The sequence below is a fragment of the Adiantum capillus-veneris genome, chromosome 20 (genome assembly GCF_014529385.1).
Source record: "Adiantum capillus-veneris isolate H3 chromosome 20, ASM1452938v2, whole genome shotgun sequence".
NCBI lineage: Eukaryota > Viridiplantae > Streptophyta > Polypodiopsida > Polypodiales > Pteridaceae > Adiantum > Adiantum capillus-veneris.
The window spans coordinates 129,408,529-129,436,382 of NC_140950.1; positions in this window are offsets into that span (position 1 = coordinate 129,408,529).

Here is a 27,854-nt window from a genome sequence, read left to right on the forward strand (position 1 = left end):
ATTTATCCACACAAATTTTATGTAGTCAAGGATGAAAGCACACAACATCCCATGATGTTGGGACAACCTTGGCAAAAGGAGTACAATGTGCAAATAGATTGGAATGCGAATGCAGTCAAACTTCAGCATGCACAAGAACAACAGGTGATAGCCCTTTCTCAGCAATACCAGAATAATCAGCTGCAAGAAATGAAATCACTGGCAAAAGAGCCAAAAGCAAGAATGCCACCAAAGAACAATATGATACCCAAGGCCAACAAACAGGTAAAAGCCAACGATGCTGACTACATACATACAAAGTCACCGACCGCCGTGCAAAGTTCTAGGTTACCAAAACAAGGGAAACAAGTATGGATGCGGAAGGATAGAAATGACATGACAGACAAACAACAATGCAATGAAAGTATTCAACCGAAGTAGATCCCAAAGAAAATGCTCGGCAATAACCCAACCGTTACTCGCATTTGGATACCGAAACAAAATCAAAAGGAACTCCATTCAGTACAAGCAACAACAGAAGGCAGACAACTGCATTTGAAAAAGGACAATTGACTTATGTGGATACCAATCCGCAACAACACAGTGGCAACAAAGGAAGTAGAAAAATACCTACACAAACCGGAAAAAACAAGCTACCAATTGATAGAAAAATAAATACGGTCCACGGTCATCCCGACCAAGCCACTCCTCTCCATAGAAACAACTATGGCTATATCAACAGTAGCGGCAAGATGACTGCCTTTTGCAAAAGGACCCCCAAACCTCTTTCATGCGTCCTATCTACTTGTCTAGTTCTGTCATGACTCCATCAGAGAAAGGATTCACTGTAGTAGAGCACATGGTGCTTGCATTAATGTTTGCCACTACAAAGTTCCACTCTTATCTATTGCCTAGACCCTTTGTAATTCTGACAATGGAAGAGGTCTTTCCGTATGTAATGCAGCACATGGATGTCTCATCTAGGATCTCTAAGTGGCTGGTTAGATTACAAGAGTTTGACTACACCATGCAGGTGGAAAACTCCACCAGGGCTAGTCTAGCTGGTATTCTTACCCATCGTCACTATGAGAAGAAGCTTAAGGTCAACACAGAAGGTAAAGAAGTGACACCAATGGTAGAAATTCCTAAGCTAGAAAGAGCTCATTCTCTTTTCTTTGATGGAGCGCACAAAAGAACAGTGGACCAGAATGTACCTGGCATCATCATTTTCAATGAGAAAAAGGAGAAAGTATTCTCCATTGGGTAGCTATTACACTCCCACTCCAACAATGAAGCAGACTACGCAACTTTAATTCTTGGATTAAACAATGTATTCTGCAAGGGATTCAATACCTAAATGTGTTTGGCGATTCTCTGCTTTTGATAAAGCAGATAAATGGCACTTGGATTTGTAAAAATTAGGTTTTACTTGACCAACTACGCGAAGTTAAGGATATTTCTTAAGAAAGTTTTAAGCAGTGCAGTTATTTCATGTGCCTAGGACAAAAAATCGAGAGGTAGATGCTCTAGCCAGGGAAAGAATACAAGATGTTCCCATAGGAGCAATCAAACTGAAACTACCCCTCTTTCACGGTGTGAGCGGGATGGAAACACACACAACGCCTCTATAATGACCCAAAACACACTCTTGGGATGATACACACACACATTATGGGGCACCACTCGGCTTACACAACCAGCCTGGCCGAGACAGGAAACACATAGACGGAGTGAGAAGAGAGAGATTTCCCACTTGCCCACTCAACACTCACACACACACACTCTCAATTCAGCTCAAAGGAGGAAAATTGCTGTTGTTTAGACTCAATGAAGCTCAAACCAACACCAATGGGGTAATTAGTTTACACAGTATTGAGGAAATACACCAGATACAACCACAAAGTTAAGCAGAGGCTTCACTCACCGGAGAAGATTACACAGAAAAACAGAAAAAATTATTTGAGGAATTTGGCAAAATGGACAGTGCCATGGCGTTCGGAACACCCAAAAACCCCACCCTACTATGTCATAGTGCTCAAATCCGACCTCGGATGAGCAGTTTAGGGCCAAAAAATGCTCCAAAAACAGAAAAAACACACTTGCAGCTGTTCCTCCTCTCTTCTCCATGTTTCTTCTGGTCTTCTCTCTCTTTTTTCAGTTCCCACACTTAGCTTTATTACTTGGGCACCTGTGGCCTTTTAGATGACCTCAAACGGACCCCGAATAGGCCAAAAACTGACCTCGCACTGCATAGTTGTCACCTTTTTTGCATCATCTGCACACCTGGCACTTAGTTTTTCCAAATAATGCATCCCACAACCACGTGAAGTGGCCCCAAAAAGTGGTCCTCATGATGACCTTTTTGCATAAATATCACAAGAAAACACCCATGTCGTGTCCAGACTGCTCCGCGTGCAAGTATTGACCCCGTTCGACCTCTTGACGCCACTCGATGCCATCTGACGCACCTGCTTACCTCATGTCGTTGGCCCGCTGATAGCTTCCTCGAGAAGTTTTACGCGCTACCAAATCCTCCTTATTGTAGAAAAAACACAGTGGTACTGATAATAGTGAAAATCGCTGCACTATGTACATCCTATCTTACCTGTACACACGTGGGCCCCATGTAACCACCTGGCTATGGAAAATGGGCAATCCTTTATTCGATGCACCATGCATGGATATGTACATATGCGCAATTCCTTGCTCAAAAAAACTCCTGACATAATTTGCCCATCTCCTAGCCTGCTAGATCATTCATGATCAACAGCAGCAAAGAGAGATATGAGACTCGCCGCATCACAGGTCTCCTCATCCCTCACCAACACTGCTTGATCCACAGACAGCTCATCTTGCTCCACCATCATCAATCTAGCATGATACAATTTAAGACGTAATCCATTTACCCTTGACTTATGTAGAACACCATCCAGGTTAGCCAGCTGATATGTGCCATTTGTAAAACACTCCACTACCTTGAAAGGGCCTTCCCACTTAATTTGAAACTTCTTTTGGAAGGTGTTTTCCAGCTTACTGTTGTAGCGCAAAACCAAGTCATGTTTCTTGATACCCTTACTTTTGACCTTTTCATTTATCTTTGCCAAAGCCTTATCCTGCATCTGCCCATAATGCTCCAATGCGCTCATCCTATCCAACTGGACCTCTTGTAACTGCAAGAGCCTCTCTTTGAATGCATCACTAGGCAGCCCAAGAAACTTCTCTAACATCTTGACCGCAGGCAACTATACCTCCACAGGCAATAGTGCTTCCTTTACATACACCAAATGAAATGGAGTAAACCCTGTACCTGTCTTCACAGAAGTATGGTAAGCCCATAATGCACTAGGCAATTCCAAATCCCAATTCTTTCCTTGGTGCTCTGTCACTTTCGAAAGAATTTGTACCAACTCACCATTGAATCTTTCATTTAAGCTCTAATGGCACCCCAAACTTGCAACATATTTCATCATACACAAATTTTTCCACATCCTTTGCAGTGATCTGTTTTATTGCTATAGCCTCTGCCCATCTAGAAAGATAGTCCATTGCCGTCAAGATATAGCTTTTGCCCCCGCTTGTGATAGGTAAGGGGCCTATTGCATCAATCCCCCACTTTTCAAACACATCAAACGCCATAATGGTTTTTCGTAGCTCTGGCTTCAACACTCTCTTCCCAAATGCTTGACACCTATTGCAAGACCTACACCAATGGTCAACATCCTTGTGCAAACTAGGCCGTACATACCCCTCTTGCAAAAGCTTATGCAAGGTGATCTTTAGAGCAAAATGGCCACCACATGCGCCTTCATGATTCTCTTCCAACACTCTATAAAGCTCCTCTCGCCAAGGTACACGTCTCAACACGAGATCAACCCTTTTGTGTATAAGACATCACCGATCAATTTGTACTTGTATGCTCTACGCACAAAACCATACTTCTTAGACTTCTGAATCTATTTTGGAATGATTCCTGTTAGCAAAAACTCCTCTTCTTGAGCCAAACTTTCCCGGCCATGATAAAGAGGTAAAGTGGTCCTCAACACAAATAGCTCCCCAATCATGCCTTGATCTGCTTCATGTGCCTCTCCATTTAGAGCACGTTCAATGTGTCTGATGCTCCATGCTTTGAACTTTTTTAACAGGCCTTAAATTCAGAAGCACATTTCCTTCAATGAGGTGTTCTTGCTCTTCGACACACCAAGCACTTGCTTCACCACTAACAAGGCATCACCTTTTATGCTCAACCTTCAAACCCCATGCTTCAAACAAATGTGTAATCCGGATTCCAGAGTAGCATATTCAGCCTCATTGTTACTATGAGCATCCAATTTGAACCCTCTCTTTCATACTAGCTTCCCCTCTGGATCATAAAGTGCTATACCCCCTGAAGCCGCATCATGGCTCTTTCTGTATGAACCATCAAAGAACAACACATGTGCATTGATGATCTGTGGCACTTCTTTAACTACCTTTCTCACCACCTCTTCCTTAACAATAAGGGGATTCTCCTTGTAGGTCAACAAATCAGCTAGGGTAGCCCTTGTACTATCTTCCACTAGAAAAGAGAACTCAAATTCTTGCAGCTCAATTACCCATTTCTTGACCACATTTGACATGTTAGTGCCATTAATTAATTGTGGCAAAAAGGCATAACTCGTCAAGAAAACAAAAGGTCATGGTAGCAAGTAATGATGAAATCGTCGACAAGCAAATATTACACTGGCCATCACTAGCTCTACTTCCGAGAATTTTCTCTCTGCTACCAGCTTCACACGGCTTGCACAATACACTGGCCTCATATAATGGATGCCCTTCCAATGGCATCCTCCCCTACTGATGAATTTACATAGAACACTTGCTCCCAATCAGGAGCCTGCATGGCTGACAACCCCCCTAACACCTCTTTCACCTCTTGCTAAGGCGGTTACGCCGCTAGGGGAAGCTAAATAGCGAGAACTCAACCAACAACAGAATTTGTCAGACGAGGACGGAGCTTGACCCGCAGGCGCATGGAAACAACTAGGTGGGTGTCAAATCACCTACTCGATCTTCTAATGACTATCACTACTAAGGAAATCAAATCTAAGTTCTAAAATACGCAAGTGACTGAAATCCATACTACGAACGAATGCTATACGAAACAGGATCTAGAATCATTGAATCGATCTCAAACTCAAGGGAAAGTCTATACACTAGGTAAGAACAACACCCTAAAGACTTGAACTGCAAACTCAACCTATAACCACTCCGTGCGGTAAACGCGTATAAAGACAGACCGAAATATACAGATGCCCGAAACTTGACCCCGATGGTACTAATGTGTAGCTCTACTCGTTGTGGTTCTATTGATATACTGCACGCTCAATTCCAACACACGAGTTGGAAGAAAACTCACACCGAAGCTCGTAGGTACTTACCACACATAGAAGCCGATAGCGCGCACTCTTGGTATCTGTGCGTAGCTCTCGCCGTTGCTAACACAATGGCGGTTTTGTTTCTCCAATGGCGGCTCCGTAGCTCACGTAGCAAGTAGATAAGACTATCTCTCTCTCTCTCTCTCTCTCTCTCTCTCTCTCTCTCTCTCTGAGACACAGTCACGGCGCTCAAAAAACTCACTTTGATTAATAATTTGGCCCTTTAGGTTACAAAAACTTTGGCTTATATACCTCAGCCTTGGAGGTGAGAACATCTCTAACTAATTACATCAGCAAGTGAAATTACTTCGGGATTACAAGCTGGAAACTCAATTGAGTCCCGTTACTTAATGAATGGCTCAAATCAAAATTAATGTCGGAAAGACATTTATTACAATCAATGGTTACAAAATGATGAGTGTGAGCAAAAATGTGGGTGTGATCCTCTGCTGGCTCAACACTCCCCCCCCTCCACGTTCATGCCGTCCCTGACATGACTTTTATGCTTGGTCAATAAAGTCCTGTTGTCTTGAGCATCTGCAAATGTGATTCGTATCGTAGGTTGCCGATGGTCAAGGTTGGGCCGAATATTTTGCTTTCGTGGGTGAAAAAGCCGGTGTAGAAAGCTTCTTCGAATGTTTGCATGTGGAAGCTAGGCAAAAACATAATCCTTTGGTATAGGAGGTGTAACACTTTTGGAGAAGGCTGCAATGAAAGATCGTACATCATATCAGACACCGTGTCGGCCGTCGATAGTAGACTCAAGGTCGTGGATTTATCTGGCGCGAACACTTCAATGCAAGCTAAGAGAGTCCTGCAGATTTTCTTGAGCATCTGACATGAAAGTAAAGAGCTAGTAAAGAGCTTGATGGTGCCCGTTAGGGTTTTCACCATGTAGGCTTTACCTATTCTCTCTCCTGCCTTTGGTCCTTGCATCCTGGGATAATTAAGCCAATTTGGCTTCTTTTCTGCAATCCTGCCATGCTCTTTCCAGTTTCTGACTCTTGGCACCGGGCAGAAGGTTGCATCCTCTCGGATCTCCTTTGGTGCCTCCACCAAGTAGATGAGGTAGGCTGGGTATTTGTTCAGCCAACCTTTTCTCCATCTAGATTGTGAATCTACTATCTTCTTTGATTGTTCCTCCTTTGTGATGTCGCCTTCGTAAAGAGAAACATACTGCTCCCTTTCTAGTCTCTTTTTAGTCTTTAGCACTTCAAATTTCATCAAAGGGAAAGGCAGGCTGGGTTGCATCCGCTGTTCATGGAGCACTTTTGTGTCTAGTCCCTGAAGTCTAATGGAGATTAGGAGTCTCCTCTCCCATTCCATTTCGGCCTTGGCACTCTCCTCTGCTGACTTTTCTATTTGGTCATGGAGCCTTTGTTCTTCTTATTCAGAGATTCTTGAAGTCGAGGCCACCTCTTGAGCTGGGGCTGGATCTTGAATTGTGGTTGCCTCTCCAGTTTCTGGTAGCTCTATGGCTGCTCCACCTGATTCTTCTTGTGGTGTCTCTGTCTCTCTTCTTTGTTGCTCTTGTAGATCTTGGAGCTATTTGCGGAGGGCCTCATTCTCTGTCCGTAGTGTTTGATTTTCTAATGTGAGCCTCTCCTCTGCGGCCAATGATCCCTCCGCAATGTGCAACCTTTGCACTTGCTCTAATCTTAGCTCTCTTTGTAAGCTTCGGACCTGGTCTTCCAAAACTGGTACGATAGCTTCCTCTTGTTCGGTTCTTGCTCTGCTAGCTCTAGGGGTAGTAAACCTGAGTCTAGTGATTGTTCTTTCTTGGAGCTCGACTCTTTCCCTTAGCTCAATGAGCTCATCCTTAGACACCTCCAACTCATCCTCTATCCGCTCCCTTGCTTCTTGTTCACTTGTTACTTCTCTTGAAGCCTCGGCTAGTTGGAGTATCAAGCCGTCTCTCTCGTTTTCTGCGTCATGGAGTGATGCTTTATGACTTTCAGATTCAGTCATAGCATTCTCTAAATTTCTCTGCAACTCCGCTTCCCTTTGTTTGGCTGTCTCAATCTCTACTTCCTTTGCCTTGGACCTTTCTTTTATCTTGCTGAGCAGTTCATGCACCATGTGCATGTCTTTTTCATCATCATCTGTCAACTCTAAAGCTCTTTCCGCCACCTCCTCCACTGGCTTTGGCTCTTCTAGTATTTTCGGTTCGTCCAGTTTCTCTTCACTTTCTTTTTTACTCTTTGTCTTTTTCTCCGTCCCTCTCCGTTCATCTTGTTTTTGTAGGGTGATCCCATAAACTAACTCAAGGGCCTCTTCTTCGGTGTATCCTATCTCTACCAGATCCTCATAATCATTTCTCTTTTGCTGAACTGGATCTATGTTCTTTTCTGTGGTCTCGGCTTCCGGCTTTTCCAAAACATCTGTGTCCACCTCTACTGTGGTCTCTTCCACAATTTTTTCCGTCTTCTTCAGGCTTGGTACATTAGTCATAGAGGGATGTTTGTCCTCAGCTTCCTTGGCTTTCCCTTTGTCGGCTTGCCCATCTTTCTCTTGAGGCTTAGTAGACCCATCTACTTTCCTTTTCCCCTTGTCGTCTTTTTTCAGCTCAGCTTTTAATTGATGTACCTCCTCTTCAGTGTATGGCTCGACAGGTTGCTGCTCCAAAATAGCCTCTGACTCCTCATAAGCTTTAATATATTGATCGTATTGATCAATATGTGGCCTGGCCGAGCTAGTTCCGACTTTAGTGGGGTCTGGCACCCACTTTTCTTCAAAGTCACCCTTTAGAGCTCTTTCCGCTCTAAACTTCTCCACTAATCTTTCCATTCTTGCCGCTTTCTGACTTTTGGTTTGCTTGGGAGCAACCTTCTTCTTTACTTTCTTCTTAAGTGGCTCGTCCACATCCTCTTCAGGTGCGGAAACTACTTCTAGTTTCCGGCGTGCTCTTGTGGATGCCCTCTTGGATACTTCGGGCTGTTCTTCCTCCTCGTCGTCTTCTCTAAGCCACTCATTCTAGGAGGGAGCCTTTGGCCACTGATCTCTAGCTCCAATAGCTTCATAAGCTATTCTTGTCAGAATTTCCGCTCCTCCTATGTATTTTGGCTTCTCGTTGTGCATGGAAATTACTTGCTCGTGGATGTGTTGAGCGTAATTCACCTCTTTGGAATATTGCTCTTTAATGCCCATGTGATGGTGGTCGCAATGGCATGGGGTGGTGTCGTATACTTTTGCGGTCTTTTATTGCAAACATGAAGAGACATAATACGCGTATGATGTCTTTTCTTGAAATGTTGGTCTTTTTGTGCAAAGAATGCTTTGTGCTAGTGCCCTAAGCCCTGCTAACTAGTTTTCAACTTAAAAAGTCATCAGTTTAGCTAAAAAGCCCCCTTATAGGCATTTCAGTCTCGGAAGTCGTCTTTTTGCCTTGGAGTTGAATTTCTTCAACTTTTCTTCTGGAGAGTTGCATTTCCAGCTCATTGGATATATTGTGAAGCCATCTATTTGGTTAAACTTGACTTTGGCTCCCCATTCTCCATCTTTCTCCCTTTGGTTGCCCGAAAGCGTCTTTTTCACCATCGGTAAGTGAATCAGCTTTCTTTTGGGTTTTGCTTGCAAACATAAGTCATCGATAGTTACTTGAAGCTGCTCGTGAAGTTTCATTTCATTTGGTCGTCAATTTCAGCCGTTATTCCAAAATGACGCTTTGTGTGTCCGCAGCCAAATCGGTTGTTCCGACCTACTTTTTGTGATTCAAACTTGGAGATATTCTATGGTTGCAATGCCCTTGATGTGGTTGAGCTTCTTGTGAAGTTTCGTGTTGTTTCGACAACTTTTTCCTGTTTGCCTCTTGCAGGCTCTGCTGACCTAGGGTTTTTCCAGTCGTTCTTTCTCGAGCTTTGAGTGTTAGAAACCCATCTTCTATACTAGGGTAACCCACCTATAAGTTCTTGCAAGGTTTGGTTAGGCGGTTGTGCCACTACCTAGCATTCTACCTCTTTCCCCGTCTGCTCTTGTTTCTTGGTTTTGGTCAGTTTTCGCGACAAAAGTTAATGATAAGCATCAAAATCTTATGGCAACGAGTCTACCTCTCATGTCTGGTGTCCTCTGAGCTCTCGTGGAAGTCGTAGAAGGTCGTAGAAGATTTGTGCTTCTGTGGCTCTCTGCTCTTCTCCAAGAAGGTAATAGTGTGAATGAGCTTGAAAGTGATGTGAAAAATACTTGACTTCGGACTTCCCGGTTCACTTGCCACCAAATTTGTCATGTGCTCCTATCTCGTTGTGAGATGCGCTTTAGGATCTGAAATTTCCCAAATCGGACTCCGTTTGACCTGTTTTCTTAGAATTCCGTCCACTTGCCAAAATTCTGCCGTTTCGGACTTTCCGCAACTTTTTCAGAATTGTACCCAATTTTTACCATGGGTTGCCCTTGTCATTAGGACCATCACCGTCTATTCTTTTCTTTTTTCCGATCTCATTTCACCTGCTTTTTTCTTATTTTTCTTTTACTTTTATTAAGAAAATCATAAAAAATAAAGAAAAATAGCAAATTGAAGCCAAAAAATTCCAAACATACACAATAAATAGCTGGTAACCCTGTGTATATGAATATACACTTATTTGTGATTTTTGGACTTGGATTACCACTTTTTAGCTCCAAAACACTCTTACTTAGTGATATTTACACGTCTAGAGACCCAAATTCATCATTTGATCTCTTCTTGTTGCAAAACAAGGTATATAAGGGCATAAATATTATCAATATCCGCAATCAAACAGAAAAATTGCAAAATCATGTAAGACACTGCCCTTGTAATATAATTTTTTGTTTTTCTTTGTTTTTTGTCGCTTGTAGCTGCTTTGTAGCTCCTGTATACCTGTATACCTCCCCCCCTCCTAGTCTGAGTCCTCCCAGATGACTATGAAGTGTCTGTGGGCGAAGCATTGTAGCTGTTTTGGTCATAAGTTCCCAATGCAATTGTAGAGCGATGATACAACAGTCTTTCCAATAAAGCTGCTCTTTGTTTGATTGAAGGATTGGTGGTCGGGTTTTGGGTTGGTTTTGGCACTTCGGTAGCAGAATCAGTAGATGGATTCTTCTTTACCTTGTTGTTCTTTTTCACAATCCAAATCTGCTTCCGCTTTGCTTGTGCTTGCCACAAACTCTTTGCGACCCAAACCTGCTTTGTTCTTTGTGTTGATTTCCTCGCCTTGAAATACCTAGGAGTTTTCGTGGATTGTACTGAAGGGAGTTCCTGTTTACAAATCCTTGGGATCCAAATTTGCTTGCTATAGCTTTGTGCCGTCCTGAACTTCTTTGGAATCCAGATCTGTTTCATTGTCCTTGATTGTCTGGAATCACTCTGTTGTCTGGTATTGAAGACTTTGTTTTCACCTTTGTGTTCTCTGGCACAACCTTTTTTGGTCTCCATACCAACTTTGACTCCGTTTTTTCCCAAGGTTGAGCTGTTATATTATTTCTTGTCTTCCTTATCCAATGTTGAGAGTTCCTCGTCGAAGAGAAATCCAGTTGTATAGAAACTTTTGGTTGCCATTGCTTCTTCTTTTTCTCTGGTTGTTGTTTACCTTTGTTCTTGGATTCTTCCTTTGGAGTTGGCAGTGCTCCTTTGGTGAACTTAACTGATTGACTTTCACCTTCGTATTTGATAAGCACTGATTTAGAACTTCAGTCAATCATTGCATTGTCTTGCTTCTGCCATGGTTGTCCTAGCAATAATGGATGTTGTGTAGCTTGGTCTTCAACCACGTAAAACATATGAGGATAAACATACTGGTTAATCTGTATATGTAAAATTGTGCATCCGACATTTTTGATTGAATTCTCAGAGTAACTCTTTAACTCTTGCTTGGCAGTTTGTAATTAAGTGTCATTTGTCAATTGTCTATACAAACTGAGTGAAAGTAGGTTAGTTTGAGCTCCTGAATCCAATAGTGCTCTGGCTTTGATTTGGTTGGTTCCTACTTTGCATTCAATGATGGGTTCTTCTTTGTCATTATCCATTGCTGTTATACTGACTGCGTTTATTCGTATTGCTCCTTCATTGCGCTATTTCTGACGTAGTAGTCTTCTTTTCTCCATTCTTTCCTTCGCCTCGGCTTGCACTTCCTCCACAATCTTTTTCTTTTCCTGGACACGCAGCTTTTCTTGATGTAATTTGAGAAGCATGTCTTGGGTTAGAGGCGAAAGATACTTTTTCACTTTGCATCCACTAATCCAATTGGGCATTTCTTCTCCGTCTAATGTAGCAAGCTTGACGGCTCCACTTGGTGATAGATCTTTAATCACCAGAGGTCCCATCCCTAGCTTTTTAAGCTTCTTAGCATGCTGTTTCAGAGTGTAAACTAGGACATAGTCCCCAACCTTAAACTCTTTAGTCCCCACATGCTTATCAAAAAATTCCTTTGTCGCCTTTTTTGAGTGTAGATAGAAGCTACTGCTTTTAGGCGAAGCTCGTCTAGCTTTTCCAGGTCATCTATTCTATCAGAAAGCTCGTGCCCTGTCCACTCTAGATCCTTCGCCACCCTTAAGGTTGAAATCAAGAATTCTATTGGTAAGATAGCATTTAGCTCAAAAACCATGTTATATGGTGTCGTTCCTATTGATGTTTTATATGCTACCCTATATGCCCATAATGTTGAATGCAACTTCTGGTCCCAGTCATTTCTCGACTCAGATACAATCTTCGTAAGGACCGTGCATATGGTTTTGTTTGCTGCTTCAGCTTGTCCGTTTGCTTGTGGATGATACAGGGCTGATTTCCTATGGATTACCATGAATTCATCTAGAAGGATCTCTATCACTTCATTTATAAAATGTGTCCCTCGATCACTCACAATTTCTATTGGCAATCCATATCGTACAAAGACGTATTCATATAGAAATTGTGTCGTGGTCCTGGCATCTGCTTTTTGAGCTGCCTTTGCTTCGACCCACTTTGTTAGATAGTCTATAGCCACAACGATGTATTGTGCATGAGTCTTATATGCAGGAGGTGAAATGGGTCCGACATAATCAATCCCCCATTTTGCAAAAGCTCTTTCCCCCATCATTGGTCTAAGCGGCATATCATCTCTTTTAAGTGGTACTTTGGTCCGCTGACAGTCATCACACCGTTTAACGTATTCCTCAGCGTCCATATGTATGTTGGCCACCATATCCCTACGGCTAAGACAAGTTTTGCTGTCTTATCACCTGAGAAATGGCCTCCACCTACTCCTCCATGAGCTTGCTCCAGGATTATCACATACTCAGACTCTGATGCGCAAATCCTAAGCTGGTTGTCTTTACCTCTCTTATAGAGTTGATCTCCTATTAAAGCGTAATCTCTAGCTTCTGTCTCTACAGATTTCTGACGAGCTTTTGACGTTCCTTCTGGGAAAGTTCTATTTGTGAGATATTCAACAATATACTGACTCCATTCCGGAGCGATCAGTATCTGATATAATGTCGAATACTCTGCTAGCGGTTTTGATGAACATACAATACATACAGTGACATATTCATGTACGCTTTATTTCATTCCTGGCCAATAGACTCCCAATTGTAACAAATTCCTATATGTGTTCCTTCTTGAACAATGAAATGCACATTCCTGAACATGTGCTTCGCGCAGATATATATTATATTCCTCAGGATTGATACATAGTCGTAAAACATGATCATTTCCCAATTGATACAACCTTCCTGCAACCAATTGAAGATTCTTGGATTGCTGAATAGCAATATGTTTCTGGTTGTATTCTCTTCTATCAAACTCTCCTCCATAGATTAATAGGCTAACAACATTTTGAGACCACTTCGGTATCATTTCTATGTTGAACAAGTACGCGTCTGGCATGTCGTCATCCACTCCTGTATGGTCTTCTCCATTCGTCAATCGCGAAAGATGATCAGCTCTAAGATGTGTTTTTCCTTTCTTTACTACTACCGTGAAGTCAAATTCCAGTAAGATAATGAACCATCTCACTATTCTCCCGGTATTGCATGGTTTATTCACTAGGTAGAGCAAGGCTTGGTGATCCGTAAAAAACACAAACTTGTTGGCTAGAAGATAATGCCGAAATTTCTTCACAGCATATATCATTCCTAATCCCTCTCGCTCTGTTGTGGTGTAATTCTTCTCTGCATTGTTGAGCTGTCGACTGGCGTAACAGATAGGAAAATCCATGTTTCCTTCTTCTGGCTGAGCCAGAATGCATCCTATTGCATATGCTGAAGCATCTATATGCACATGGAATATCTTCTCCCAATCTGGTGATTTCAAGACTGGAGCAGTAACGAGTGCCTCTTTCAATTTCTTGAATGATTCCTCACACTCCTCTGTCCATTCAAAGTTCACTATTAGCCTCTAAAGTGGTTGGCCTATTATAGCATACATGTAAATGAATCGTCTATAATATCCGCAATGTCCCATAAAGCTCTGTACTTGTTTCGCATTGATTGGTCTAGGCATATCCACTATAACTTTTATCTTCTCTAGATCCGTGGATATTCTATTTTGTGAGACAATATGTCCCAGAGTTCTGCCTTGTCGGACCATAAACACACATTTCTCAGGATTGAGACAAATGCGATATGTCCTACATTTCTCAAATACTTTTCTTAAGTGTTCTAGATGGTCATCTCTCAGAAGAGAATGTACACATAAGTCATCCATGTATATTTCTAGAAACAACCTTAATTATTCTTTGAAAGCATGTGTCATCAGCCTCTGGAACGTTGCGGGAGCATTGGTTAGACCAAAAGGCATAACCCGATAAGCATAAATTTCCCACTCTGTTGCAAAAGCTGTTTTATGTTGATCTTCCGCTGCTATGGCTAGCTGGTTATATCCTGAAAAACAATCAAGAAAGGAGTATGATGTTTTCCTTGTTACACGCTCTAGAACATGATCAGTTATTGGCAAGGGATAATTGTCCCTGATTGTTGCAACATTCACTTTCTTTAAGTTGACACACACTCGGAGTTTTCCGTTCTTCTTGGGTACCACCACAATTGGAGATACCCAATCGGTGTGTTCAATCTTGTATATGAATTCAGCTTCCATTAGCTTATCTATCTCTTCTTTGATTCGTTTAGCAAACACATCATTATATGTGTATGGTCTCTGTCTTCTAGGCTTTGCGTCTTGTTTTAGTGGGATTGTGTGTTGGCATATTGATGAGTCAACTCCCTTTAAGTCCTTATAAGACCATGCAAACACATCCCTGTACTCTCTGAGAAGACTCAAAAGTCTCTCTTCCTCGCCTGGAGACAAATCTGTGGCTATGTACACCGGTCTAGGTGTCTCACCTGGAGCTGCTAAATCAACTTTTTTTGCATCCTCCGGTCCGTCATAAGATTCGTTCTCCCTTCTCTCTCGAATAGGTTGGGTTAATACCACCTTCCTATCCTCTATTGTGAATTTCCTGTAGTGAGAGGGAACATCCATGTTTTCCTTGATTTTGGCGTTTTAGTCCTCTCCACTCTCAATTTCTGCCGTCCAAACTTCTTTCAGAGTTTTCTTGAGCTCTCTGTACTTGTTTCTACGTTCTAACTTGGACTCCGTGTGTTCTCTGTTGCGCTTGTTCTTTTCTGATTTTTCTGTTTCAATTTTCGTTTCATTCCCTTGAACTTAATTTCTTGAGCTTCTTTTGTCTTTTCGTAAGCTCTTTTGCTCATTGCCTCTCATTCTTCCAGAAATCTTGTCCTTAACACAATCTTCCGCCTTTACAAGCATTAGGAATTGATTTTTTCCTCTTATTCTAGGCATCGGATTGATTCTAACCCCCTTTGTTTTTCTCTTTGCTCTATAGCGTTTCTGGAGTTGTTTAGTTTGGTTCGGAAAATCATAAAATCGGACATCCGTTATAGTTTCTTCGTTTCCGCTTGAATTGTCCGTTGACTCGTTGTCTGCTTCATTTCCCCACTCTGGATGATCGGGAATGTCGTGAAACACCTCTTCTTCATCTTCCTTTTCCAGTGTATCGTTCTTTTCAGTTTCTTTTTCGAGTATAGTTCTCGGCATGAAGTACGGAACCACGTCGTACCCGTCCTTGTCGCAAAATTTCGTTGTGGGACCATCCGGAATTGCACAAACATCTAGGGTTGCTAGAATGTGTGTCCATTCTAATGGTTCAAGCATGTCCTCTGGAAAGGGTTCTCCTATATAAGTTTTGTCTTCGATAGCACTTTCTAAAACATATTCTTCTCGCCTCAGACTTCCACATTTCGAGGCTCCACACATCCATAACTCCTTGGGATTACCTAACCAAGCTAGAAATTCGGATCCCGCCAAAGTAGCTGAATAAAACTCCTCTACCGGTGTTCGGTTCACATCTTTGTAGCTATGGTCTCTCAGGTTCACACGTTATCGAGAAATTTGTGGTCTTGCCAGGAAAGCACCGGGCTTATGGTTGTGAGAGTTTGTGAGAGAACTCAACAAAAACTATATGAAGGAGTTAAACCATAGATGCCATGAAGACTAGGGTTTGGAAAGAAGTGCAATCAAAGAAGACTCACTCTTTCTCTCTTGCACTCACACATACAAAGAAAGAACACAGAAGAGAATCTCAAAACAATACGAAGATGAAAACATCAAGGCTATGGTCATATCGTATCATGGGTAATATGAAAGGGTTAATAGATGAGTTAATGGCATTCAATCTTGACTGACCAAATAGGCTACGAATTGTTCTTTGGAATTGTAGTTTTGTGCTTACCATAATATATATATTTTGTCTAGTGATTGGGATTAATTGTGTGTACAAATCCTCTTGGTTCATAGCAAGATAACTACGCTTACATCAAAAGAAAAATTATAGTCTATGAGAGGTAGTATGATGGGATCCGGTGATAGAAGTATTTCATTGAGCCTTTCAGGGCCGAAGAGAAACACTATACGTTGTTGATAGTGTATTTTACGGCTAATCCATACGTTAATTCTAATAGATTGTACAGAGTGAAAGCGATAGAAATGATCATCATGTGGGTTATTCATCTAGGATAGTATGTGAGAAATGTAGATATGAGAGAAGTGAAGAGATGAGAATTTTCCCTCCCAAGCCCTATTCTTGCCCGTAGACAATAAGGATACTGCGGGGAGAGATGTACCTGTAGCAAAGAGAACCTAAAATTTGTAGAGAGGATGAATTACTAAGAGTGAGAGAGATAGATTTGGTTAAGGAGATGAGATTAGATACATATATATATATCTATATATATATATATATATATATATATATATATATATATATATATATCGGATTAGAGATGAAAAAGAAAACAATAAGAAATCAAGAAAACATCAATGTAGAACACATCTTACTTGACAAACCCTTCGGCACCATTATTGATGGAGAGAGAAGAAGAGGGGAGCACTCCACTTTGATTGATACGCCAAGTACAACACCTTCTTTGATTAGAGTTGATCTTCCAAGGATAGCGTACAAGAATGGCTAGTCTTCCTCTAGGAGAAAGTGTAGGCTTGGGCTTATGTTAATGGGGCTAAGTACAATTAGGCATTACTACTCACTCCCTCAAGACTTCCTCTCCTCAATGGCTTGAATGCTTGATTTCATTCCAAGAAAGAAGAGGTCCCCTTTTATAGGTGAAGGGAACCCCCAAGGGTTTACACAAGAAGAGAGGAGCCAGTGTGAACATGCATTGGAAAAGTTGGAAATGAGCTGTCCTTGCATGATGTGGGCAGACTGGGGTCCAGTATTTTGATCATATCTCCTCAACCGTGGCTCCAAATAAAAAAGTAAAAATATGGACAAAAACTTCAGCTCATTAGCTACCATTTTCATTTTAAAATCGTTTTCCAATTCGGATTGGAACCTTGTGTAAAAAATTCATCAAAATAGGGTCCATTTATGGCAGCAAAAGTCTTCATGTGGTCTCCTTAGCCTAGACTTTCATTTAATTCCAAAGGACACCTCATGCCATATGAAAGCATGACATTGCTCCTTGACAAAGTTTTGTAATCATGCTTGCAATAATGCATTAAAATAAGTGTATCTTTGAAATCATGCCACCTAGTGTCCCACTAGGATTTGATTCTCTCCTAGTAGCTATTTAAAAAGAAATATAAGAAAAGTATAAAAAATACATAGAATATATATATATTAGAGTTTACCCTAGATATAGGATCTAGCTAGGGTGTGAGATGATAATGAAATAGTAGAAATAAAGAATCAATGCTTTTTGCCACAAGTTAAAGAGGGGGAGCTATTGATGCTTTTCCCATACTATTTTCTGATGGTAAAGTAAGGATATGTTACCCTTGAGAAAAATAATAGGATGAGATAGAAGGCTTATTATTATACTTAAATATGAATATGTACACTATAGGAAATATAATTATGTATCTAAAAAAGTACAAGATAGATCTTCTAGCATGCGTTCCCACTATGTACGTGTCACAGCACGACATCCACCCCCTCTAAACCTGCACATCCTCCGGTATGTGCCACATTGTCTCTTTGTAAGATTAGACCTCTTGTACATCTTCCTTGTCTTCTTCTTCACTGGATGTTTCGAGAGCTTCATGTTCACTTTGATCTTCACCTGTGTTTTTATCTTCTTCCTCATCAATATCTTCTAGATCATTATCCTCCCCTGCCCTGAGTCTACTACTAGGAGGTAAATGTGATGGTTCCGCTTCGAACCTTGGACCTGGAGTGGTATATGTGGGGATTGGAACTGCACTACCTCGATTCGTATCCATTGACTCTCTGGAATGTAATGATCCCATTGGTCCGGGCTTCGAGTACTGAGGTTGACTGAAAGAGTCAGCAGCCTGAATTCTTTGTCCTCCTGTTGTCATTGGGTTTTGCACTCCATTTGTTGGTGCTGGTCTTTGTGAGCTAGAAGTAACATAATACTGATGTAGTGGTCCCCTAAAGTATGTATATCCTAATTCTTTCTTGCCCATTGTTGAGTATTGCCTCCCATACTTGTCGTAAGCGGCAATTTTCACTTCCGATCCCTTTGTGTAGGTAAAGACATAAAGTCTTTTTTGGTCTGTCAACTCTCCAGTGTAGGGTTCTTCACATCTATAATAGAGATCTTGCTCCCCATTATTATATTTGTATAGCCCCACATAGATGTTATCAATGTTGATCCTTGTAGTTTCATTCTCTCTTCTTAACCTCGCATCAGGGAAGTTCATTATTGGTGCTTTCTCCTCAAGTTCTTCATCTACTTTGGCTTTGGTGCCCATCAATCCCCACTTATCCACAATGTTAGGGTTTAGGACTACCAAATACATGGTACCCTCGTCATCTAGATATCTATCTCCGCTATAGCTCACAGGCACTAAGTCCTTGAACTCACTAGGTCTATCTTCTATCTTTACACAATAGCGGTCCATTCCATCTTTGTAGATCTTGGCACCTTGCTCATTGTCGTACTAGTATTTTATGAACAATAGCTTCATTGTGGCGGAAGGGTTTGATGGTCCTGCTGCCATATTTTCTCTATTGTTCAGGTTCAAGTGTTCCAAGTGTTCGGTGAAAATCTCGTAAGATCTCTCCGAAGAAGTATCAGAAACACTTCCTTCAAAGATCGGCTCTAATGGATTCACCCAACTTTGGTTTACACTTCCCTCGGTTGATATGACACTTGCTTGTTCCCCTTGTTTTGGTTGGTTATTCTGGAGATTCCTGCCCGATCTCAAATTCATCAATTCCCCTAAAGGACTTTAACTTTTCTGTCTCGGCAATTTGTTTTCCCAAGTTTTTGTGGTCAGAATTGATCCAAACTGATTGATACTTGATCAATTGTTTAATCTTGTCAGTTAGACAACTTCTGTTTCATCAAGTGAGAATTTTTTTGCAGTCATGCTAAAAAAGACATTATACGGGTATGATATCTTTTTTCACAGATTTGGACTATTTTGGTTATGCTCACTCTCAGTAGCCCCCTTATGCTCTGTCCACTCACAAAATTCAGTTTGAACTCTGTTTAAGCAAGTTATGGCTAATTCATGCTTTTCTTGGCAATTTTCCACTTTTGACTTGTTTTGGGTCAATTGTGATCCAAATGGGATGAAACTTGAAATATAACCTCTAGACAGATATTACAATGGATCTGTGTTGGAAAAGTATCAAAATATGTCCAAAATTAGGTCAAAGACATCATACGCGTATGATGTCTTTTTCATCAATTTGGGTCAAGACTTGATATTTATGCTTTCTATAGTGTTTGCAACAATCTTGTCAGGTCAGATATCAAAAATAAGCAGTGGATGTGCTAAAAGACATTATACGCGTATGATGTCTTTGTCCCAGATTTTGACTATTCTTGGTTTTAAGCCTTCTCCAATGTTTATAATTGAGTTTCAAGTGTTTTTGTCAGGTTTGAATGTAAAAACAAGATCTGAATCCAAAATTTCCTATTCTTTGCGTTTCTTGGACTCCGACTTGTCTTTTTGGGTTTCTTTGAGTGTTAATGCTCTTGTTTTAAGTTGAAATTAGGGTATAACCCCCCTTTTGAACACTCTGGTAAAGTCAAAATTTCTGTTTTGGTCTCTATTTGGTCATTTAGACATCATACGCGTATGATGTCTAAAGTTGCAGATTTCCAGTTTTTTGGCACAGAATCCTTCCTAAAGCTTTCTCAAGTGCTCAGCAACTCCCAGATACACAGAAAATTTCTCTGACTTTTGTTTATTGCAAGTTTCACTACTAACTCGACGGTTTAGTGATCTAACATGCAATCAACCATATCAAGAAAATACTCCAATGATTACTAGCTCTAGATCAGGATCAAATGAAGTCCTACCTAAGCTATTCCTAATCATAAAATGGGTTTGGTAATTGTGATTTTAAAGAGATCCACTGCCACTCACGGACTAGCAAATTCTTCTTCTATCAACAACTACTCAACACCAACAAAATAACAAACAAATCTAAGCTAAACTAAAAATATTGTCAACACGGAAGACCCAGGAATACCCCACTTCCTAGTATCTCTCGAGATCTTCAGAGTCCACCACTCCTAGATCTTTTCTAACTAAAGTATACAAAGTATTTTATACGACTCACCTCGTACGACTAGTCTAAGGTCACCTACTTAGGGCTCTCGTCCCCGGCAGCGACGCCAAATGTTAAGGCGGTTACGCCGCTAGCGGAAGCTAAATAGCAAAAACTCAACCAACAACAAAATTTGTCAGACGAGGACGGAGCTTGACCCGCAGGCGCATGGAAACAACTAGGTGGGTGTCAAATCACCTACTCGATCTTCTAATGACTATCACTACTAAGGAAATCAAATCTAAGTTCTAAAATACGCAAGTGACTGAAATCCGTACTATGAACGAATGCTATATGAAACAGGATCTAGAATCATTGAATCGATCTCAAACTCAAGGGAAAGTCTATACACTAGGTAAGAACAACACCCTAAAGACTTGAACTGCAAACTCAACCTATAACCAGTCCCTGCGGTAAACGCGTATGAAGACAGGCCGAAATATACAGGTGACCGAAACTTGACCCCGATGGTACTAATGTGTAGCTCTACTCGTTGTGGTTCTATTGATATGCTGCACGCTCAATTCCGACACACGAGTTGGAAGAAAACTCACACCGAAGCTCGTAGGAACTTACCACACATAGAAGCCGATAGCGCGCACTCTTGGTATCTGTGCATAGCTCTCGCCGTTGCTAACACAATGGCGGTTTTGCTTCTCCAATGGCGGCTCCGTAGCTCGCGTAGCAAGTAGATAAGACTCTCTCTCTCTCTCTCTCTCTCTCTCTCTCTCTCTCTCTCTCTCTCTCTCTCTCTCTCTCTCAGACACAGTCATGGTGCTCAAAAAACTCACTTTGATTAATAATCCGCTCCTTTAGGTTACAAAAACTTTGGCTTATATACCTCAGCCTTGGAGGTGAGAACATCTCTAACTAATTACATCAGCAAGTGAAATTACTTCGGGATTACAAGCTGGAAACTCAATTGAGTCCCGTTACTTAATGAATGGCTCAAATCAAAATTAATGTCGGAAAGACATTTATTACAATCAATGGTTACAAAATGATGAGTGTGAGCAAAAATGTGGGTGTGATCCTTTGCTGGCTCAACACCTCTTGAAACACTTCTTCACAGTTGTCATCCTATTGCAATGGATCATGCTTTGCCACTTGTTGTAATGGATAAAGAATCTGAGAAGACAATGGAATAAACCTTTCCATGTACTTCACTTTGTGTATAAAAGTTTCCAATTGCTTCGTACTCGTAGGTGATGGAAGAAGAATAATAGACTTAACCTTTTCTGGATCAGCCTCAATGCCATTTTCTGACACCATATGGCCCAATAACTTCACCCTTGGCTGTGCTAGATGACATTTCTTTGGATTTAGTTGTCCTCCACATTCATCATATCGAGCCAATACCATCTGCAGCTTCTCATGGTGTTCAACCCTATTGCTATAAACACAGAAGTCATCCATAAAAGCTTTAACACAACTACCAATGAATGGTTCCAACACCCAATTTGCTCTCTCTTGATAGAAGGAAGGTCCATTTGACAACCCAAATGGCAATACTGTGTAGAAATAGCAGCCCCATGGCGTAATAAAAGTGGTCTTTGTGTGGTCTTCAAGAGCAATCTTCAATTGAAAATAGCCTGAAAAACCATCACACACACTGTACCTCTCATAACCTGCCACTGAATCCAAGATCTGATCGATGAATGGAAGAGGATATGGGTTTTTCTTAGTGGCTGTATTTAAGGGTTTAAAATCTACACAAATTCTCCACTTCCCACCCTTCTTTGGACTGAATACAACTGGACTCACCCATTCTATGGTCTCCAAAGGGACTATGAACCCTGCCTTCAACAACTTGTCCACCTCTTCTCGCAAGGCTTCCATTTGCTCTTGACCCATCCTTCTTAGCCTTTTCCGCACTGGCTTAGCACCTTCTTTCAGCTCTATATGCATCTCTTCGCCCTTGAACCCTCTGATATCTTCATATGAAGTAATGAACAAATCAGGAAAACTAGCCAGCATGTGCAAATATATATCCTTCTCCATAGCTGAGAGGTATCCACTGATCATTTGTGTCATCAATTCCTGCTTCTTTGACAACTCAACCTTGGTTTGCATTAGCCCTTCAATCACTTCATAAGGCCCTTCACTTTCATCTTCAACCTCATTCGCAAATGCAACTAAACCAAACTCCTCGATTTCTTTATCCATCAAAAGAAATGCAACATCAGCATCCGCATCACTGCTGGTAGTACTATCACTATCCTCATCTGTCACCGTGGAAGAGTCTTCATCACTAGACTCATCCTCATCTTCATAAAGCTCCTCTAATCGTTTCCTTGTGTCCATATTATAAAGCTTCTTGGTACCTGTATTTCCATAGAGGCTAATGGTACCATGTCGCCAATCTTGAACAGGTCCCACTACACGTAACCATGGTCGGCCCAGTATAATAGGATATGCTCCCAATCCTGCTGGCATCACATGAAAATCAACCACTGCCTTTGCATCATATGCTTCACTTCTAAGCTCTTTACAACACCCAAGCATTTTACTTTTTGATGGTTTGCCAATTTGATCCGAAAACCTGACACCCCAGCCACTGTGAGACCCATCTTCTCAACGCATGAGTGTGTTATGACGCATATTTGGGCTCCGCCATCCACATAACCTTGTCCCAAATTTTTCCTTTTATCCCACACATCTACTATTGGACAAATGTCTGGTATCTCATCCATTGCCAACACCTTTACTGAACCTCTCTCTGGTTCCTTCTCCATTGGGTTAACCATCCTCTTCCACTGTCGCTTTAGCTTAGGCACCATCTCTATAAGCTGCCCAAAAGTAACATCTGCCTTCCTGCTCATCAGATCCTCCTTCAAGTCATAGCTTACTTGCCCATCCCCTAGTGGAAAATCTGAAACATGAAACTTTCAACGAGCTCTCCTTTTTCTCTTGGCCTTGACATCCTCGCCTTCATGGCTCTTTCCTTTCTTCTTACTAGGACCTTGGGCACTTCTTCCTTTCTTATCCTCCGTGGGCCTCTTCCCAATAGGCATCACTAATGTATCCTCTAGCTTTGATGCCTTATCCAAGGTGACTACACTTAGCACTTTTGTCTTTCCATTTTTCTCTTGGGTTAGTCCACTGGTTCCTTCGTCTCCCTTAATTTCGATGCCATAATCATTTGACCTAGTTAGCACCTGTCTTGGCAATGGATACATGTCTCCCCCAATCCTTGGTGGCTTATCACATTGCGGGCTGATGTGACCCAACTCTCCACAATTGTAACATGTGGGCGTCTGCCTCCAAAACCTACCATTGCTTTGTCCAACACCATTCCTAGGCCTTTCTTCACCTCTTGGCTGATTTGCAAACCTCCCTCGACCTCGATTATTTCCCACTTTACCTAGCATGTTTAGGCTGAGATTCTTCATCAAATCTACCATTTGCCTCATGTCTTGCCTTAGCCCATCATCTTGCACTGCTGTAGTGACCACTGCTGGCATAACCTCAGTAGTAACAAGAACCACTGGTTCGTGATGAACCCCTGGCATGCGACCTTGTAAAGAGTCCATAGGCTGAAATTCAGAACTCATGGGCAAAGACTCCACCCCTAACTGGCTCATTTTCCTCAGCTTCCACTCTTTGTTCCTTGCTACCTCTAGTGCATCTTCATATGTCATAGGCTTCTTTAGCTCCACTTTCCAACGTATATTCTCCCAAAGACCAGCTAAGAACCTGTCCTTCTTCATCATGTCAGGTGGGGGTACCTGTGGTGCTAAGGCCTTGCACATCCTCTCCCATGCCAATGAGAACTTACGTATGTACGCATCTACTGGCTCACCTTCCTTTTGCACCAAACCTTGTACTTCTTGCCACACCTCGTCAGGATCTTCTATCTTCACAAAATCCACTTCCAACCCATGCCTTAGATTGTCCCAACTCAATCTTACAGGTGGATCCGCTGCACGCAACTCCTCTTCAAATGTTTTGGACCAGACTCATGCTTCACTCTTCAAACAAATTTGGAGAAGACGTAACATCTGTGCAGGGTCATGAATCTGGTTGCTAATGGAGGCAACCTCCATCTTTCTTAGAAAGTCTTCCACATCTTCATCACTTCTTCCATGAAACTCCGGATAAGAGAATGCCATGGCTACCCAAGTTTCAATGCTTTGAGAACCCCTCTGAACACACGTGCAAGAACCCAAAACTTTTACTGACTCAATTCCCAGAAACTTCAATGGAGCTCAACTTTAGATAAGGACAAACACATGCACATCAAATGAGTTTTCATAGTTGATCATCGGAATTACAACAGGCAAAGGACATTCCAGGATCTCTCTTAATCTTGTTGGCCCGAACATAAAGACTATGCGCTGCTGGAAAAAAATCTTCCTGGACACGTGAACATTTATCTGGATTCTTTGAGTTAAACTAAATGGAGTGAATTGAGGGCCATTTTGATCATCCATTAAAGCCAACCATGAAGCTCCCAAGAAGGCACACCTGACTTAACCTCTGATTTTGCCAAAATTTCAGCAGCATAACAGCATAAATGGCTCAAAAGACCAAAAAACCAGCCATCATAACTTGGAACAGGCCAGATTGGCTGGCCAAAGAAGATTGGAAGAATGCAAAGAAAGTAGCGCGCGAGAATCCCGACAAGTGGAAGCAACAAAAGGATGCAGCCAGAGCGCGAGTAGAGGCAGGGAGCTCGCACCACTTGGGGAGCGGTGGATGGGCATCATTTGAGGCCGATTTTGTAAGTGTTTTCGCATTGCTCTTTATGTTCGATAGTTTAGGGTTTATGAGTTTTTTAATTCTAACATAATGAAATCTTTGTATGTTTTGACAGTGGTCGATGACAGGACGTGATCCCACACCGTACGAGCGCGAGTACGCAGGCAGGAAGGGCTTAAACGCCCTGATGGACATTCTCAGTTCTCGCGGTGGCATGGTTAGTATTAGGGTTTACTCTTTTTTATTTTTTGTATTGTTTTATAAATGTCGTTATATGTTTATACTTACTGAAAGCTGTCTTATTGTCTTTTTTTGCAGAATCCGACAGATACGCCGCTTGGACGCGATGAGACGTCTGACTAGACGATGTCAGTTTAGCCGTAGCTAGATAGCATTAGTTTAGGGTTTCTCATAGCTTATGTATCATGAGACGGATTTTATACGTCTTTTTGAACCATGTATACTATTACATTTGTCACTGCAGTTCCTTTTGCCAATCAATTCTTTATGCCTATGATGTTGTACAATTGTCATTATTACATTTGCCAATCAATTCATTTTGCCTATGATGTGTACAATTGTCAATTTTGCAAACAATGCGTCTTGTGGGTGACTATTTTGGGTCTATTATCTATCCTTGCACTTTTTTTAAAAAGTGAATCAAGTACAATATGGTTGATGGGTGGAAGGGCATTCAATTTCCTGCCACCAAAAAAAATTTCTCTCGGGCGTCGCTATAAGCGTTGCTATTTATGGCTCTGTAGCGTCGCTATGATCGTCGCTATAGTCTTCTGTGTAACCGTCGCTATATGCGTCGCTATGAGCGACGCTATATAGCGACGCCCATAGAGACGCTCATAGCGACGCCTATAGCGATGCTCTCGTAGCGACGCCCGTAGCGACGGTTTTAGCGACGCCGGGGGTTATAAAAACCCAGTGTATTTCCGTCGGTAACAGCGTCACAAGAGCACACAACTTGTTGTAGTGTACGTAGTGAGGCGGTCCGGGGCGGGCAACAAGAAGAGTGGCCTCTAAACACCCTTCGAGGCTCCCGTGCTGCTCAATTGGGGCTGGGGAAAGCACAATCAAAGACAACAACAACCCACAACCAGAAACCAAACAAGAAAAGGGGCACCACCTAGTTGTAGATGCGAACTAGGACGCACGTGATATCTCCTTGTACTCAAACGCACAAAGAGAGGGGAATGCAAGATAGCCACACACACCAACCACAAACATTCACCACGCCAGAGAGAGATAAAGAGCACAAATCAACTTGAGCAACTCAGTCTTAGCCTTAAAGACTAGATGCACACAAAGCTTGATGAGAAATAGAGAGACAACACAAAACTTGACCTTGTTGTCAATACAGAAATTGTCTTACGGTCGCGGGAGCCCTCTCACCTAGCACCCTCTTACAATTTACCTTTTAGGCAAACAATTCAACAAGCCCTCAAACCACCAAGCATGAAATGGCACAACAAACTTCAAGGACAATGTACCTTCAACCACCTGATGAGCCAACTTATCAAGTCAATTTGGAGAGAAGAGTCGTAGTTGCAGCATACAATTGCACCCAAAACTATGAATGTTATTTATGGACAAGAGTAGGCTACAAGTGTGATTGCAGAGTATAGTATCACTCCACTCCTCTAGATGGCATAACTAACTTCAAGCTTCTCCATGCACCTATGTGTAGTGATGGAATAGAGCACTCGCAATGCACACACTCTAGACAACTAGGATTGCAGAGTGGTGTGTTATGTGTTGAGAATGGTGTGGTGTAGTGTGATCATGTGATGATTTACAAGGTAGAGAAGGGCTCTATTTATAGGTTTTAGAAACCCCGATTTGGATTAGAACTAATCAAGTTTATTTGAAGGAATAAAAGATTATGCATTTTTTAATTTATTTTTTTAATGAGGGTGGGTCTCTCTTGTCCTTTGAGTCACATGGATGTGGGCTCAAGGGAAGATAATTATTGAGGATGATAGGAGAGAGGATTGAGTGAATAATTTGGGAGTGCCTACTCTAGTAGAGGGTCCATTTTACAATAAGGTTAGTGGTTAGTAGTTAGTAATTATCACTAAAAAATATTTATAAAATCATTCACCAAATGGTGAGATATATGATGAGAAAATTTAGAGAAGGGATGAGCTTGTAAAGAGAGGTTGAAGCTTTGGAGAAGTTGACATCACCTCTTTACAGCACCGGAAGAAGAAGCAGTCAGCATGGCGAAGCAGCGCATGTCGATGAAGCTATGTTATTTCAAACCTTGAAAATTTCATGATAAAAGCCTTCATTTGCAGAGGTTATCTTTGGATTTTTGCTGATTTTTTGAAGTTCTTTACAAAGTTGAAGAGAGTATGGTAATATGGACATATATGTAGAGAGAAAGGGGGACACCTAGGGTGTAGAAATGGAGGATGAAGGCTATGGAGGTGTGAGAGAAGTGGCAATGGTGAAGAGGGTGAATTAGGACATGGGAGTTGCATGTTTGGCAGTGGGAAGGAGAAGGAAGAGTGTGTATAAAAGAGGAAAATGATAAAGTGGAAGAGGGAATGTGGCTGCATAGCATGGGCAAACTGGGGTCCACCAATAAAATCATATCTCACAGCTCGTAGCTCAAAAAAATATGATAAAATTTGAGGTGAAAGTTCAGCTTACGAGCTACAACTTTTGTTTGAATCACCTTTTCAAATTCGGGGAGCATGTGATCTTTAAAAATTCAGCAAAACCGACTGTTTTTTCCACTACATAAGGTCCT